The following is a 12,500-nucleotide window of genomic DNA, read 5'->3' as shown; positions in this document are numbered from 1 at the left end:
TATATATAAGGACTAGTTCGACGAGACGTGTTCTGTCCTCACCTTCGAAACACGCTGGAGTTGAACTAGGGACGGCTGATGAAGGGGATTTTTCCTTGTGTAGTTGTCTTGTACTCTGTTTTTTCGTTGTTAAAAAAATGGTCCGTTCCATGCTGTTTTTACGTTTTCGTTTCTCGTTGAGTTCTACGTCTATTTGTGGTTTCCTGTACACACGTATATATATTTATATATGCATGTATATATACATGTAGATGTAGGTACGTACATATATGTTTGTATGCATATATTTTATTTATTACACTGTTGTATGACTGAGCGCCTTCGCGTCGATTCGATTCGATTCGTTTGGTTTCGTTTCTTCTTCTTCTCTAAGCTGGTTTATATATATATATATATATATATATATATGCGACATAAATAAATAAAATGTCCATCGAAAGTAGCATAGATTCCTTGATTTGTCGAGGAATCTGTTATAGATTCTATAAACAATTTCTGTAGAATTCCTTCATCATTAGTTCCAGTCAGCCAGTTGGCTTTAATGCTAATATTGGTTTCAAATTTTGGCACAAGGCCAGCACGTTTGGGAAGGGAGTGAGTCGATTACATCGACCCCAGTGATCAACTGATATTTATTTCCTCGACCCCGAAAGAATGAAGTCAAAGTAGACCTCGGTGGAACTTGAACTCAGAACGTGAAGACGGACGAAATGTCGCTGAGCATTTTGCCCGGCATGCTAACGATTCTTTCAACTCGCTGCCTTGGTATTCGATGTTAATGATAGCATACCAGGCAGCTGTCTTTGCGGCTCCACCGGTTATCCCGTTCGACTGTTGACCGAAAAGTTAGAGGTTCGAACCCAACCAGGGACGTTTAGGCGTTTTGTTCTTTTTTTTTTAAAGCGGAAAGTTAGTAGAATCGTTAGCGCGCCGAGCAAAATGCTTAGCGGCATTTCGTCCGTCTTTACGTTCTGAGTTCACATTCCGCCGAGGTCGAATTTGCCTTTCATCCTTTTGGGGTTGATAAATGGGGATCAGTTGAGCACTGAAATTGATATAATCGACTTAAACTTCTTTCGAAATTACTGACCTTGTTCCAAAATTTGAAACCAATATTACGATTATTCTTATGTACTAGCTTCAAAGAGAAATAAAAACTACTTTGCATTTACATTTTTTTAAAGTTTGTTCGATTTTTTTGGCCCATGATCTCCCGTTTTAAAAGCACAATTCATTATTCCAAAAACATCAATTAAACAGCAAAACAGGAAACATTTTCCCAATTTGGTGTAGAAAATCATACACCATCAAAGAAATTTTTATCAGTATTCTTCGAAATTTACATAATTTTCATATAGCCTCCTCTGTTCTACCATTACAAACAGTCAAGTCAGTGCAACCATATATGAATAGAGTGAACATTAAAACGCTATTATAAATGATTATGCGGTAAGCAAAAGACATAATTAATCGCTGACATGTTATTTTAATTACTCTGGCAAGTACGAGAGAACCCTGGACATGTTTTGGTTTTATTACACCTTTTCACCTACGCATACACTTCACCACACTCACCGAAGTAATGATGAGCGTATCACTTAGTAAACATACAATATATGCAGTATAGGTGCAGGCGTGGCTGTGTGGTAAGAAATCTGTTTCTGGGTTCAGTCCGACCGCGTAGTACCATGGGCAAGTGTCTTCTACTATAGCCTCAGGCCGACCAAGGTTTTGTGAGTGGATTTGGTAGACGGAAACGGAAAGAATCCCGTCATGTATGTGTGTATGTGTGTATGTGTGTGTGTGTGTGTGGTGTGTGTGGTCTTTCCCATTTATGTAAAATTATACAAATGTGTCCGATTGATTAAAAAATTCTATTTATTTATTCATGCAACTGAGGATAGCCCTGTATTTAAATTGATGTAATGATTGCATTGTTCAATTAAATGGAGCCGCTTGAAACAGTCGTACTGCATCGCCTCTGGATATCCTGTTGCTTATTTTGATTTTATTCACTTTATATTGAAGTTGTAGGGACAATACCGCACTGATTTTTAGTGTTTCAACATAAGTACCTAATTCATCTGAATCTCAATTAGTTTACTATATATATATATATATATATAGAGAGAGAGAGAGAGAGGGGAGGGAGGGAGAGAGAGTTGAAATTTATAGAAAAACGAAAGACGAAGACAGTTGTATGAACAACAAGCAAGTGTATTAGTTTGACGCTCGGCAAAAATGAAAAAGTCTTTTACGTTTCGAGCCTACGCTCTTCAGCAGAAAGGAATAAAAGAAAATATACAGAGAGAGAATGAAAAAAACTTGTAGATTTCACCGGTCCAGCATGGCAAAAATCATATATATATATATATAGAGAGAGAGAGAGAGAGAGAGGGGGAGACAGATAGACAGTGAGACAAAGGGAGAGAGAGAAACAGAGGGACAGAGGGAGAGTTATGTGTGTGTGTGTGTGTGTGTGTCTGTCTGTTTGTGTCTGTGTTTGTCCACCACCACTGCTTGACAACCGGTGTTTGTTTGTTCACGTCCCTGTATCTTAGCTATTTGAGCCAAAGGGAACGTTAGGAAAACGAATATGAAAAAAAAATGTGCGCTGACGACCCTAGAGGGGAGGGGACTTTCGGAAAATTCACAAGACCCGATTTTTCTGTCATAACTTCCGGTAAAATGGATATATATTGATCTTTTTTAAGGAATCTCGCGTTTTTTTTTGTTATGGAGAATCCGATTCTGAAAAAACAATGTCAAAAAATCGCATTTTCAAAATTTCAGTTACCACCTCCTCTCCTTATTTTTCACTTTTCCTTCAGGCCCTCAAGCAGGCTATCCACATGCTAGAAATAACAGCCAAATCTCACAAAACTGCGATAGCTTAATGCAATCAATCTACTCACCTTTCTGCAAAGATTTCTTTCAGGGTAATTTCCCGCAGTAATACGACAAAGTAATTCATGTGGAATTAAAGTGGTCTTTTTGTTTTTTCAAACTTTTAAAAAAAAACTTTTTTCGAATTTTTTTCCACCAATCTATGTGGGAAGAGAGTGGAGGGAAGGGGAAGTGAGGGGTGGTGGGAGGGATGAAGAAAGGCGGGGTGGTAATTGAAATTTTGAAAATTCGATTTTTTGAATTTTTTTTTTTTTTTTCAGAAATGGATCTTCCATAACCAAAAACGTGGGATACCGTAAAAAAAAAAAAAAGATCAATATATATCCATTTTACCGGAAATTATGACGGAAAAATCGGATCTTATGAATTTTACGAAATTCCCCTCCCCACCCTACCCCCAGGGTCGTCAGCGCGCAATTTTTTTTTAATATTCGTTTTCCACATACTTGTTAACACCTCCCGCATACTCTCTTTCTTTTCTCTTTTAACTTGTTTCACGTCATTTGACTGAGGCCATGCGAAGCACCGCTTTAGTCGAGCAAATCGACCCCGGGACTTATTCTTTGATAAGCCCAGTACTTATTTATCGGTTCTTTTGCCGAACCGATAAGTGACCACCGTAAACACACCAGCACGGTTGTAAAAACATGCTAGGGGAACAAACACGACAAACAAACAAACAAACCACAGAATATATATTAAATATATATATATTACGACAGGTTTTTTCAGTTTCCGTCTACCAAATCCACTCACAAGGCATTGGTCGAAGACACTTGCCCAAGATGCCACGCAGTGGGATGAACCCGGAACCATGTGGTTGGTTAGCAAGCTACTTACCACACAGCCACTCCTGCGCCTATACTGTTTTTTTTTTTCTTTTTTTGTTTGTTTTTTTGTTCCCGGATGAGGATCTTTATATCGACCTGTAAATCTGAGAGAGGAATTATGTTAAACAAATTCATAATTAACTGATCCTCCCGTATTTTCTTTTCAGCCCTCCACCCCGCTCGCATTTCTTTAATTTCGTAACGCAAAAATAACCACACCTATCTTCTTTGTATTATGGTGATATTGGGAGGTTTTGTTTACCTGATTTTTACCTGATTTTAATTAGCTCTAATTTGATCTTCCATTCTTTTTAGCTCACTCTGACTCACTTTCAAATGTTCTTATCAGACGGACGTGAACCTAAACGTGACTTCCATTATCGGCAAAATTAAGATTCGCATTGACGGTGGAGGAGGTCATCTCGGCAAAACTAATCATTTTATTTATTTCACTAATAAAATGTTACTTGCATATGATTACTCTTACTCCACAGATTCGGTCGCTTTTCAAGAATGTCTGCCCTCAAACAAATCGACCCCATCCATGACTTATTCTTTGTAAGCCTAGTACTTATTCTATCGGTCTCTTTTGCCGAACCGCATGTGTATAAGGCATGCATATAAATGTATGTATGTATGTTGTATGTATGTGTGTAATATATATAATATAATATATATATATATATATATATATAATATATACATACATACATACATAACATACATACATACATACATACATACATACATACATATATAACTTCGTCTAAATGATATAATTTCATTAATAGTCGGAAACTGTAACTTTACTGTGAAAATAAAACAATAATCTACGAATTTCAACCAACGAAAAGGACAAAGATATACTACAAACTAATATCAGCCTTATGGATAATCACTTTAAATCTGATTACCATAAAATACTGTCCGTATTCAAATCTTGCAGCTGTCAACGTAACGTTTCATTTTATTCGTAAACTGAAACAAAAATAAGTTACAGGGACGTAAACACACCAGCATCGGCGGGGAGGGGAGACAAACATAGATAGAAACACGCAAATATATACATATATATTATGACGGGCTTCTTTCAGTTTCCGTCAACCAAATCTACTAACAAGGCTTTGGTCGGCCCGAGGCTATAGCAGAAGACACTTGCCCAAATAAGTTACAGGGACGTAAACACACCAGCATCGGCGGGGAGGAGAGACAAACACAGATACAAACACGCAAATATATACATATATATTATGACGGGCTTCTTTCAGTTTCCGTCTACCAAATCCACTCAGAAGGCATTGGTCGGCCCGAGGCTATTGTAGAAGACACTTGCTCAAGGTGCCAAGCAGTTGAACTGAACCCGGAACCATGTGGTTGAGAAGGAAGCTTCTTACCACACAGCCTTTGTTCCAAGCTTTTAATCAAGTAATAAGATATTGCAAATTAAATACAACAATGGGTATTTAATATAAAAAGTCTAATTTTCAGAGCTATTCTCCAAACTTTTCGTCACGTCTGTACTTTAAACTCGCTTGTCTAGTCTCTGAAGACGACCAGTGGTATTATGCTGGACTGTTGCTTATAACGTGTAGGATGGATGCGGCCGTCAGCTAAGTTCATTTTTTTGAAAAAAATTCCCGTCGCATTCTTTTGCAAAGTAGGCCAGAGGCTTTTATTCTTGTATTTCTGTATCTAGTGAAATATGTTGTATTTATTATGAACTGAGACTTGAGAGGGCGGAGGACAGATTTTTTTTTTCTTTTCCTACGAAACATTTAATTAACTTTTTTTTTTTTAAAGACCTATCTACCGGTGGAGGTGAAGGACTGAACTGCTCTTCCCCTAATAAAATTCATGAAGGTTGACGAGAGTGACGCCCGCCCCTTCAGATTCGCCTGGGGCTGTGAGTCCCCAAAAAATGATAATCCCACAACGAAGGATAGTCGGCGATTGGTATTCTCAGAATGGTTGCCTTCACTGTCGTCATTATATATTACATGTACATACGCATGCATGCATACATACATACATACACATACACACATATATACATATATATACATATATATACATATATATACATATATATATATAGTTTTATGTGTGTGTATGTATGTGTATTTATACATAAATATATACATATATATATAGGTATGTATTTGTATGTACGTGGAGGCGCAATGGCCCAGTCGTTAGAGTAGCGGACTCGCGGTCGGAGGATCGCGGTTTCGATTCCCAGACCGGGCGTTGTGTGTGTTTATTGAGCGAAAATACCCAAAAGCTCCACGTGGCTCCGGTGGGGTGGGGGAGTGACCCCTGTTGTACTCTTTCGCCACAACTTTCTCTCACTCTCTCTTCTTGTTTCTTCAGGAACGCTGTGATGGACTGGTGTCCCGTCCAGCTGGGGGGAACACATACGCCACAGAAACCGGGAAACTGGGCCCATGAGCCTGGCTATGCTTGAAAAGGGCGCATAAAAATTTTTTTAAATATGTATGTACGCATATATGTAGATAGGTATGTATGTCATGTATGTATGTATGTATATATGAATGTATGTATGTATACGTGTGTGTGTGTGTGTGTGTGTGTGTGTGTGTGTGTGTGTGTGTGTACACTCTTTGAAGAAAGGGGCAGTATTTATGCCCTTTGAAATTCCCACCTCACAGGACTGATAACATTGATACCGTAAATATTTCGTTCAGACTGTTGCAACATGACATCCGCAGGAAAGACATCAAAAGGGAGAAGATTTCAGAGAGTCGTTGTCCTGGAGATAAATATTCTAGACACTACAAGAGAAATGAGGGTAGGAGGGACCATTAGATTGAAGATGTCTGAGGGAGGAGTTACATGATCAGCCAACTTCGGGTATCAGAGTTTATTGAGACAAGATTGGCGTGACCCTAAAAGATATTTTTCAATATGGAATCAGTTCAGATTTGGCGTGTTGTGTCTCGGTTGCATTGAATGATGCATGGTTGGGGCGAAATTGTTATATGTGAAGAGAGTGAAAGAGCGGGAGAAACAGACAGACAGACAGACAGAGTAGGAGACAAAACTAAAACCTGAAGTTTACGAGACTTGACTTAGAGTAGGACCCAACGAATTCTGTCAATACATACTGCGAAGGTGTGATCTCGTAGGAAGCTACCGATCATAGAGTTGACAAATGGATGGAGCCTTTTGACGGCATGTTTCGGTAGGAAGTTTGAGCGTAAAAGACAGTCGAAAGCTTAACTGATATCTAGAACAACAGTGCTTTCATCGAATTTCTCTGAGGCAAGAGTCCACATAACCAATCAGAGATGGGACACAGGAGCCTTTTGGCATTTATCACAACTTCAAACACGTCTCACAACTATATTCAACTTCTAACCAGACATTTTCATTTTTCACTGTTCGTCACGTCTTTAATTTGTAGCAATTTGAATCTAGAAACGTGGCTGCTATTTTGATTTAAAAGGCAAATTACAAACTATCATTAGCTCTAACGCAGAGCACCTCGTAGCCTCAGCACAACACAATCGCATTTCCCTTCTAGGACAAGTGCTAGCTGCAGACTCTGCACCATAATCTCGCATCTCGAGTGACATTACGAAACAACGTTTTAACTGGAGAATATTCGTATTACGTTTTAAGATTTATTGAAATTGGTTGATATTTGTCTGGAACTTTCACAATCGGTTATTTACCGATTAATCGATTTTTCATAAAGCTTAGACTTTTTTGTACGGCGAAGGAAAATTAAGAAATAACATTCTTTGCAATATTTATTCTGCATGAAAGATATTCATTATACTTTTGTTGTTGTTGTTGTCGTCGTTGTTGTTGTTGTTGTTGTTGTTCTTCTTCTTATTATTATTCTTCTTCTTCTTCTTCTTCTTTCTTCTTCTTCTTCTTCTTCTTCGTCTCCTTCTTCTTCTCCTTCTTCTTCTTCTTCTTCGTCTCCTTCTTCTTCTCCTTCTTCTTCTTTTCCTTCTTCTTCTTCTTCTTCTTCTTCGTCTCCTTCTTCTTCTTCTTCTTCTTCTTCTTCTTCTTCTTCTTCTTCTTCTTCTTAATCTTAATCTTGTATTTTTTATATTACATACTATCAATATTACAAAAAAAAAGAAAAGGAAGAAAATTTATGCTTTGCTTTCCAAATAATATTGTTTACGTCTGAAGAGAAAGCTGGAAAGTAAAAAAAAAAGCAAGAGATGGTGGAAGCTATTGAATAATTCAACTGTTAACAGCTTACCAACAATAATTCAGTTTCTGACTCCATCAGCAAAAAAATGGAATTGTAACTAGTTCTGAAATACCAACAGCAAGAGAAACATACGATGTAGGCCGGGCCACAGATATCAACTGATGCAGAAATTCCAGTTAAAATATCAAGTGAGCAGGAAGAGCAGAGCAGCGACCCACGAATGCTTCTGTTTTGACTTTTCTTGATATTGGAATTATTGATAAAATCAATGTAGATCAAATGCACTGTCTTCACGAAATGGTTTTGAAATCCGAAGAAAAAAAAAAGCACTCTTCGACATTCTGATAAATATTCTTTTGCATATTGTCTATGGCCTTTTTCTAAATGGTAAAACCTGTTCAAGACACCGGATATATTAGATCGTCGAAAAGCAGTCTTTGTGCTGTGTCCCTTGCTTTTTTTCAATGAAACTTGTACAATAATCTCAGGACATCCTGACCAGAATATTTATTATGGTTGAAGGAAGATGATAAGTTGCATAGTTGAATATCACAAATGAGAATTCATTATGGGTATAAAAGAAATTAAATTGAATAGATATCAGCAATTAAGCAGCATCAACTGGGAGATTAATTGATAATTTATTAACTGAGCTAAATATAGGAGCTAATACCTGAGAACAGTCAAATGAGAAATGTTTAAATGTTACTTGGTCTGAGCGTGGATTAGCTTTTCTTAGTCCAGACAACGATCTTGTGACTGAAACGATGGAAACTTTCTTGACATCATTGGACTTCTCAGCAAATATGACCCACTTTTTGCTGAACATCTAAAACTGGAGCGAGAATCACAAAAACATCTTAAGAGAATTCAAGGCTGTTCTCTCTCTCTCTCTCTCTCTCTCTCTCTCTCTCTGCGTACACTCTAAACGAATTCTTTGAGGTTTGCGGAAAATTTGCACTAATGAAAATCCTTGATGAGATTTGAAATGCTAGATATTGATCAACAATTGTCGATGTCACGCCAGATTATTCATACAAAGAAGAACAAACGACCAGACAAAGTAACATTTAAACATTTCTCATTTGACTGCTTTCAGGTATTAGCTACTATCCTTAGCTCAGTTAATGAATTATCAATTAATCTCCCAGTTGATGCTGTTTAATTGCTGATATCTATTCAATTTAGCTTCTTTTATGCCCATAATGAATTCTCATTTATGATATGCAACTATGCAACCATTCTTGCAACCATTTGGAAAGCAAGAACAGTTGGTAGTTCAATACTTACAATTTTAAGAAGTTCATGTTATTTTGTAATTTCCCAATAGAAAATGAAAATTAAATTGCCGCTCAAATACTATTTCAGAAAATCGTTAAGCTTGATTTTCCCATATGCAACGGATAACCTATGATAATGGATCAAATGTGTGGAAGTTATAATTAAGTTCAACAGAGCTTAATTAAAAATGAATTTACTCTGGCTATAAACAAAATTTTGGTTTTAGCTGTACTGAGCCATGCAAGGAAGCAGCTGTGTACTTGGGAACAATTCGACCAATGAACAAAATGTTGAGCAGCAGACCAGTAATGTGGTAAATTCTGAAGTTATGTTTATTTGCGTAACAAGTTCAGGACCAGGTGGTCTGTTCGTTCCAACAATGTTAAACCTATTGCACAACATGTACACGCCATCAGAAAAACATCAACTGAGCTTGAATACCTAAATCTAACTATATAGGCTCGAACTGAAATAGATAAACATTTTTAAATACATGTCTACATTTCAGTGCATTCTGTTATTATCTTCATCATTAAAGGTACTGACAATGATCAACCAAATAAATCTGATAACTGAAGCATGCAACTGTAGAATTAATACTGAGAAGGATAACACTGTCAGTCTTGGCAGCGAGCTGGCAGAAACGTTAGCACGCCGGGCGAAATGCGCAGCCGTATTTTGTCTGGCGCTACGTTCTGAGTTCAAATTCCGCCGAGGTCGACTTTGCCTTTCATCCTTTCGGGGTCGATAAATCAAGTACCAGTTACGCACTGGGTCGATGTAATCGACTTAATCCCTTTGTCTGTCCTTGTTTGTCCCTCCTATGTTTAGCCCCTTGTGGGCAATAAAGAAATAAACATTGGCAGTCTTATGAATTGCATTCGATAAAACTAAGAATAATTAACTTCAAACCTAAAAGCATCCAAACTATTAGCAGAGAACATTGGAATTTCATCCGAATTCTTCACTGGTTGTACATTACCAGCTCAGTCTACAGCCGGGCACCATTACAAAGCGAATGTCTTTTTGTCTTCTTATAATCGACTAGCAGAAATGCCCGTCGTTGACTGGGTTCAGAAAGAGTCCTCAAAAATTATACCCTGATTTATGAAAGTTACTTCTTTGATATTATTGAACGTTTTGTAGCGGAATATCTGCAAGCTCTCATTGCCAGGTTTCGGCCCAAAAAGTTATATTATTTTACAAATGGGTGTGCTGATAGTCCGGCTCTTCAGCTCTCTCTCTTTTCCTATGCTGAGATTGCTTAGGTAGTCCAAATCCAATCTTTTTCGGGGGCATTGTAGTAGGATGAATTAATCTATAAGACAGGGGACTTAACTCATGTTAGCAAACTTGCGGATTTCACCAACGGGGAAAATTGGTAAAAGTTATGGTTGAAAAGCTAATTTTACCGCTATTCGGGGAAAAATAAGTTGACAAAAGCACAGCCATGGTCGTAACCAATGTCCTCCTAAAATTGGAGCGACATGCATGCTAATTTGTGGATGTGCATAAAGTACATTCACGTACACACACACACACATCTTGCCTTTTATAGATATAGATTCTGTTTAAAGTACGTGAGCTTGAACTAAGATTTGAGTCAATGCATTTGATAAGTGTCCGCTTTGTATTTCTTTGACAATTTAATAATCTAACTGATGAACTTTGAAAAGAGATTCTATTTTTTAAATGAATGCATTTAATAAAGTGTAAGCTAGATCAAATGCTAAACAAATTACCACCGGTGATTCTAACTTTGCTATTCACTGGAATATTTTCATATGTTATGATTGCATTGAGAATATATTTTTAAAGTCTACCAACATCTGTTGCTTCCGGGGAAAAGGAGTCTCAACGCTTAGAAGCAGATTAAAAATAAAACCGTTCACCTGTGGAACAAGACCGTTTGATTAGACTTGAAATGTTGACCATAAATTGTGCTATTGTAGGTAAAACTAGATTTTACACCATTAACCAAATATCATTTCACGAAAAGTTCACAAAGGATTGGTATAATAATAAATGTTTTTTATATTCCTTTATTTAGTTACATTATTTCTCTGTAATATAATGAAATAAAGTTTTCCCTGATTATCCGTTGTGGTTGAGCAACCAGTTGCACTTAGAACAACAAATGCAGAGTTCCAAACAACAAGAACGCTAATAATATATATTTGTGTTTATCGCAATTTCTCCGATTACTTTATTTATTTACGTGAAAAAGTGTGAAATTTGTCTAAGAGTGAAAACAATTCTAATAATTTAGTGATGCTACCTTATATATCCAATATACCAGTTATGTAGGATTTTTTAAAAAATAGTAACTATCGTAATTAGTTTTTTATGTGATGAAAGTAGAAGTATTTTCCGGTTTTTTTATTTTTCGTCTTTTGTCTTTGCATTCCGCTTTTTGCATCAACTTCTCGATTTTTTTTCTTCTCATGGATTCTCATATGCTAGCTTTCTGATTTTCAAATAAAACAAACTATATGCCAAGAGCATGAATATTGCTTAGAGACACAAGGCAAGGTATAAAAATCTGCCTAACCACGTGTCTCAATGGCAAGTAACTATTTGTAACTCTTATTTTAAATGCAGTCTACATTAAATGATATTTATCTCTCACTGGATGGTGTCATTTTATGCTAATCCTACCTTAACGGAACAGTAAACTATATATCGTGAAGTATATTTGCCACCTAAATGTGGCTAACCCTTAAGATTAGTTGCTACTGTAGCTTGTAGCCCGAGGGAGACATCTCCTCCAGCTGGCTATTGACACACTATCTGTGCCCGATCAGTATTTGCAAAGAAAGTCATCGTTCCCAACTCCCATCTCCAGCCCTTTGCAAATACTCGCTCAGAGATTTATTATTGCTTGTTTCCACTTTTTCGAGATCACTTTTCGTCACTGGAAAAAAGTATATATATTTGCATTGAGAACCACTTCCTAACGCCAACCGGTGGTTGTCACACGCTGATGATGGGTCAATACTCAGAAACTCGGATCTGTGTGTATCAATTCAGGCTGGAGATGGGAACGATGGTTTTCCTTTGCAAATGTTGATGGGGCACAGCATGTCAATAGCCAGCTGGAGGGGATAATTTCTTGGGGCTACAAGATAGAGTAGCATCGACCCTTAAGGGTTAGCCACGTTTAGGTGACAAATATACTTCACGATATGTGTGTATGTGTGTGTGTGTGTGTTGTGTGTGTGTGTGTGTGTGGTGTGTGTGTGTATGCATGTATAACATATATAGATATATATATGTCTTGGGGTTGCTGC

Source organism: Octopus sinensis, linkage group LG18 (genome assembly GCF_006345805.1).
Source record: "Octopus sinensis linkage group LG18, ASM634580v1, whole genome shotgun sequence".
Taxonomy (NCBI): domain Eukaryota; kingdom Metazoa; phylum Mollusca; class Cephalopoda; order Octopoda; family Octopodidae; genus Octopus; species Octopus sinensis.
The sequence above is the reverse complement of the archived record's forward strand: the minus strand, read 5'-3'. Positions refer to the sequence as shown.